General features: G+C 40.1%; 1 pseudogene; it reads right to left on the minus strand.

Annotated features, from left to right (window-relative positions):
* Positions 1 to 5591: 5591 nt before the first annotated feature.
* LOC123794978 (glyceraldehyde-3-phosphate dehydrogenase pseudogene) lies at positions 5592 to 6586 on the minus strand (annotated as a pseudogene).
* Between the last annotated feature and the right edge of the window lie 385 nt (positions 6587 to 6971).

The following is a 6971-nucleotide window of genomic DNA, read 5'->3' on the forward strand; positions in this document are numbered from 1 at the left end:
ATTCATACACAGATACTTTCAATGGTATTGTTAAGTTCAGTGATCCACGGGAGCAAAGAGATGGTATGGAAAGTGGTAACTACCAAAAAATTCAGAGAAAACTACAGAAGAGGGGTTAATAGAACTAGGAATTAGAGTTTGCCAGTTTGAAAGGGATGGAAGACAAGCTAAGAAAAGGGATTACACGAAGTCACAGAGATACATGGTCTTTCAAGAAGTGAGAAGCTCAGCATGGTTGGGGTTAGGATGTGAAAGCATCAAGTTTTTTGAGAACAGATCCATGTGTGATAAATTTGCAGTGCTGATGGATATTAAGGAGGGCACGCGTTGTGATGAGTGCTGGGCGTTACACGCAACTAATGAATCATTGAACAGTACATCAAAAACTAATGATGTACTATATGTTGGCTAATTGAACATTAAAAAAGCAAAATAAAAGGACTTAAAACTAGTAGAGATCAAAACTGATTCAAATCATGTAGGAGGTAGGTATCATTTAAAACATGGAAAGTAGGGTTAGAGACTGTAATTGGTCTCAGTGTAATATAGAGAGGAAGATTATGCTTATAAATACATGAGTTTTGGGTGAGGAGGGACAGTAGGTGAAACTCACTTGTGGCAGTTGGAAATTCAGGGCTAGAATTGGTATAAGCTGATGTAGTTTCTATTTAGCGTCAGCAAAGATGCCTATAACGCAGTGTTTTCGATAGACCATGTAACTTTTTTTCAATAAACTATACAATAAACATCACTTACTTGGTGTGAACTATCTTCTAATGTCATAACTCTAACAACTTAAGTTAGCACTTACAATGCAGCACGCATGTTCTCTCAGCATGCCAGATTTATTACACAAGAGAGCACAACTAATAAAGGTGCTGTGTGCAATGACCAGACCCTGAGTACTTTACGGGACTCACATGGGTTTGGTCCCTTGGATCGCAGGCAACCTAGGTCATCAGAGCACAGGAAACACAGGTCATACTTTATTCCTAGACACTTCCAAATGCACAATGAAAGCCTGAAGAAAAACATGAGTCAGCTGCTACGCATTGTCGCACATTTTCTATTCTTAGTACTTAGGAGGACATTACTGATGTTTTCCCACATGCTGGCACAGAAAAGAACCAGAAGAAACCTTTCTTGTTTTTCCCTCCATTTTCTCAAACTTCCATGGTCAGATTCTCCACTTGCTTGCTCCATCAGCAATTTTCTAAAGTCACATTTTTTGATACAAGGTAAAAAACTACACTTATTCCAGTTATTGTTTGGGGCAATTTCCTTATATGATTTATTCCTGGCAGTAATGAACAGGTGTTATTATCTTTGTTTTTCCATCTGAAAAAAAAAAAGAAATTGAGTAACCTGCCGAAGGTCACTTCTAGTGAGTAGAAGAGGGATTTGGGGAAAATGTGTGGAGCACGGATATTTCCTAGGAGCTGGTTTTGAACCAAGGAAAAACAAAGCAACTGTAATTTGTCCATTGACCCTGAGACTAACCATCTCTCTTTCATCTTCAAAGCGTTCTTTATTCAGCACCAATAAGTCAAGGTTGTATATTAGGCACTAGAGCCAACCTAAGTCCTAGATTTGAAGGCAGTTTGCTCTTGATGCCTACCCGCAATTCTGTTTAGAAACTCTTACCCTAAGCCCTTGCTTTCTTTGCTTCTTGTTGCTCCTAGATTCCCCTGGGCCCACTTTGGTGTCAGTTACAAACTAGTAAAGGAGTCCTTACTAAGATGGAATCATGTTTACAGCCAATGATCAAATGTATGCACGTGTCACTTCTAAAGAACATCTATTTAGTTTCCATTTATGCAATCAGTGAATATTAACTAAGTGCTTACTATATTTCGAAGCTGGTGCTAGACGTTGCGGAGACACTGGTTAAAAAAAAAAAAGGAACGAAAGAAAGAAAGAACAGTTCCTGCCCCCAATGAGGACTTTAAGGAGCTTGAAGTGCATGAAGAGAGTTAAATAAACTGATTATGAAAATATGATGTGAGAAGTAGAACGTTGGGGTAAGAACGGAGTGCTGATGGAATACATGGGAAGAATATAAAACCCAACCTTGGTTGGTCAGGAAAAGAGTCACTAGGGGAATAAAATTAAGGCTAAGTCCTGAAAGAGAGTAGAAGATAAGGCAGTGGGTGGAGGGTTTGAGGTGGGGACAACACTCAAGAAAGTCCAAAATCCTGTAGAGGGGGCTGGTATATTTCGGAGCTAAATAAATAATAGAATAGAGATATAAAGGGCCCTAATTACTAAGGATCATATATGTGGTGCTAGTAAGTTTGGACTTTATTCTGGGAGAAATGAGAATTTCTTAAACTTCTAGACAGAAAAGTGCCAAGACTATTTCTATGCTTTGGAAATATCTCTCTGGCTGCAGCACGGGGAACTGACGTGGAGAAGCGGTCACTTTGGTTACACAGTGAATAGATTTGGTGAGCGAAGCTGAGGGTTGGTGGGAGGAACAAGGCTGGGGGCAGCAAGAAAGCATTAGAGTAAGCCATGAGATAAGGGTGCTTGAACTAATTTATCTGCAATGAGGAAAGAGACAAATGGACAGATTTGAGGACATTAAATAGAGGCAGAATTGGCACATGTGACTATAACGACAGGAGGGGCATCCAGATGATTCTCAGGTTGGCGGCCAGGGCATGGGGAGCCCCAGGGAAGAAACACGCTTTGTGAAGCCGGTTATGAGTGAAATTAAGATGACAGTGATGTCCAACCAGGTGTTGGCTGTGGAGGTGGGAAGTCTGAAGAGCAGAGAGACTTGAAAGTCCTTAGCATGTGGATATAATTTAAGCCACATAACCCACAACCAGTATGTTGTGCAAAAGGGATCAGTTAAATTTCTGGAGAACATCAAAAGGAATAATTAGGTGATGATCTTGCAAATGTGGATGTACTTGAGATTGCCTTTTAGGTATCTCCAGTTCAATTGGAAGTTGAACTTCCCCCCAGAAAGCCTATTTACATAGCTTAGTGACTCTCTATGTCCACTAAAGAAATCCATGATGCTTCTTTATTATTTTACGTGGTTAATTAAATATAAAACATGCAACCGAAGGACACTTTTAAAGACATGAAAGTTAATTATATTTATGCATATAAAAGTTATTATATGTATGCATCATATAAAGCAATTGGATAGTTTTGATTTCAGGTACATTTCACTTTTATATTATTCCAAAGAATAGCAAGTTAGTTCTATAATTTCATTCCTATCAAAATCAGGTAAGAGTTAACCCTTATTCAAGGTTATCAGCTTTTAACTTTGAGGTAAAAGATGACATTTTGGAGCCAAACTCAAATTCTATAATGAAAAGACTCTGCAGTCTGGATTATAGATATCTATTTTGAGATACTATGTATATCCCTCCTCTTTTAAAAAGAATGAGGGAGGATCTGGATGCATTTTAGGAAAAGGCTTCTTTAAAACACTTTGTGATATAGAAATAAAAGTAGAAATCAGACCTCAGAAGGGGATGAAAAGGTAATACATCAAATATGAATCAGTGCCCAAACATCACACTTGAGCCTGAGCACCAGATTAGACAGGGCTAAAGTCAAATCCCTGTAGAATTTCTCAGTACAATTAAACTCAGGTATGATTTGTAAGTGACCCTTACTAAAATTACGGTGATGATTTACAAAATTCTCCTAATGATCCTGACTGAAAGGAAATACTGTTATTTGGGGAAGTACCCAATGACGGTGCCATACTTTAAAAAACACCTTACATTTTCATTTCCTGAATTTGGTAATATCATTTAAAGAAATTTCAAGCATTTTCTAACATCTGGTTATTATTTAGTCGTTTATTTGGCAGTTTTTAACAATCACTTATGGGGCGCCTGGGTGGCTCAGTTGGTTAAGCGTCTGCCTTCAGCTCAGGTCATGATCTCAGGGTCCTGGGATGGAGCCCTACATCTGGCTCCCTGCTCAGTGGGGAGTCTGCTTCTCCCTCTCCTTCTCCCTCTGTGTTCTCTCTCTCTCAAATAAATAAATAAAATCTTAAACAACAACAACAACAAAAATTACCTAAATGGGATCTTTTATTGGGGTCTTTGATTCATATTTTTCACTCAGGGGTCACATGATCATCTTTAATCACTAATAATTACATTGAGATGATCCTTAAGTGAACAAGTTAATGAAAATATAAATATAAATGATTCAGGGTTTCCAGAAAGGAGCTGGTTATTTGCCAGGAAGGACAAAATTGGCTGCCTCTAGTTTTGTCAACAAGCTTGATGGATACTTATGAGAACATAGGGTTCTTAATTAAATCTGTACTTCATTGACTGTACAGGTAATAATGGCAGTACTCATGCATGAAGACTTCTCAAGTTCAGAAAACACCCCCTTACTTGTAATGATTTTCTGTTTTATGATGATTATCTTCTTATGGTATTTGAATCTGATATTTGGCAGGAACTTTTTGTTTTCTTTTTGCCATTAAATACTATGAAGTAGATAACCTACTGATTTCATAACTTGGCATTATTTAGACTTTTTTTCTTTTTTTTTTTTTTACCTAAAACCCTTTTTTGGTTTAAAGTGGAATTGGAAATCAACATTCCTATATCATTACATAAATCTATGATTATTACGGATGACCCCTTTCATAAGTACTTTCAACTACCTCTCATCATTACTGTAATAACCATAAAATCTATTTTAAGCCTCATATTCTCTCCTGAAAAATGTAATTTATATATACAAAAACTCATTGGATACTGCCATTTGGAGATCCCACAGAAGTCTCAAACTCAGTATGTTTCAAACTGAACCTTTTCTGCACCCATTCCTCCTTGTTTAATGTTACTGAAATCTCCTCATTCACCCAAGCCAGAAATCACAAGTTACCTAGAATTTTCCTCCTTTTCTCTCTTCATAAGAAATCAGTCAGGAGTCATGATGAATCTATCTCTAAAATATCATTGGACTCTGACCCATCTTCTCCATTCCTACTGGCACTGCTTAATTCAGAACCACTTGCCAGAATTGACAAAATAGCCTTCTTAATATTATATCTGCTTCTAATATTGCCCCACAAGTCCTTTCTTTATGGTGCTACCAGCATTACATTTTAAAATTGAAATTTAAAAGCTTGAAAAAAGGAAAAATAAATAAAAAATAAAATAAAAATTTAGTCATGTCATTCCTGTTAAAACTCCCAAAGTCATGCCCTCTTTCTCAGTATAAAACTCAGATTCTTCTTCTTCTTCTTCTTCTTCTTCTTCTTCTTCTTCTTCTTCTTCTTCTTCTTCTTCTTCTTCTTCTTCTTCTTCCTCCTCTGCTGCTGCTGCTTCTTCTTCTTCTTCTTCTTCTTCTTCTTCTTCTTCTTCTTCTTCTTCTTCTTTTTGTTGGATGCAGTATACTTCATTGATGTACTTTATTGATGGTACATGACAAGGTAGGGCTCCCCTCCCCTCCGTCAGAGAGTCTGGAGTGGAAACTGTGGAAGTTGGGAGATTCTCAGTGTATTGGGGGAGGAGATGGGGCAAGAAATCCCCAGCAGCTGAAGACCTCTCTCTTCCTCTTTCTCTCACTGGTGCTGGTGGTCTAGAGGACTCTTATTCCTTGGAGGTCATGTGGACCATAACATTCACCACCTGGCTGCTGTAGCCCCACTCATTGTCACAACAGGAAATGAGCTTGACAAAGTGGTCATTGAGAGCAATGCCAGCCCCAGCATTGAAGGAGGAAGAGCAGGTGTCACTGTTAAAGTCACTGCTACAGACAACCTGGTCTTCAGTATAGCCCAGGATGCCCTTGAGGGGGTCGTCTGATCCCTGCTTCACCACCTTCTTGATGTCATTGTATTTGGCAACTTTCTCCAGGTGGCAGGTCAGATCCACGACTGACACATTGGCAGTGGGGTCACAGAAGGCCATGCCAGTGAGCTTCCCATTCAGCTCAGAGATTACCTTGCCTACAGCCTTGAAGTGCCAGTAGAAGCAGAGATGATGTTCTGGGCAGCTCCTGGGCCATCACACCACAGCTTCCCAAAGGCAGGTCTTCTGGGTGGCAGTGATGGCATGATCTGTGGCCATGAGTCCCTCCACAATGCTGATGTTGTCATGGATGACCTTGACCAGAGGGGCCAAGCAGTTGATGGTGCAGGAGGCATTGCTGCACCATCTTGAAGGAGTTGTCATACTTCTCATGATTCACACCCATCACAAATATGGGGGCATCAGCAGAAGGGGCAGAGATGAGGACTCTCCTGGCCCCACTCTTCAAGTGAGCCCCGCCTTCTCCATCATGGTGAAGAACCCAGTGGACTCTACAACATACTTAGCACCAGCATCGCCCATCTAATGTTGGTAGGATCTCGCTCCTGGAAGATGGAGTTGGGCTTTCCATCGATGACAAGTTTCCCATTCTCAGCCTTGACTGTGCTGTGAAATTTGCCATGAGTGGGACCATCCTGGAACATGTAGACCATGTAGTTGAAGTCAATGAGGGAGTCACTGATGGTGACAATATCCGCTTTGCCAGAGTTAAAAGCAGCCCTGGTGACCAGGTGCCCAATAAGGCCAAATTCGTTTTCTTCGACCTTTAGCATCGGGTCTCTGGGACGCGGCTGGCACTGCACTAGAAGATGCAGTGTCTGTCGAACACGGAGAGCAGAGAGCCTAAAACCCAGATTGTTCAGTGTGACTTATAAGACTGATAGAGCTCCTATGTATAAAATGTTTCCATAATGGAATTATGCCATGAAAGTCTTTTATTTGCAACCTCCCTTATGATATCATAACCTCCATAACCCTGCAACCAGAAGAGGTCATTTGACTAGTTCTCAGCAAAAGCTACTTGCTGGTTCAGACCTTAAAGAGAAAGTGCTGGACATAGCACCCCAGCCTTGACACATGGTTGAGACCCTTAACATGAAAGGAATCTGGCCCCCGAACCACTGTGTGAAAAAGTGTTCCTAGTGGATCTGTAACATG

This window comes from Ursus americanus, chromosome 12 (genome assembly GCF_024610735.1).
Source record: "Ursus americanus isolate L20-20 chromosome 12, mUrsAme1.1.p, whole genome shotgun sequence".
Lineage (NCBI taxonomy): Eukaryota > Metazoa > Chordata > Mammalia > Carnivora > Ursidae > Ursus > Ursus americanus.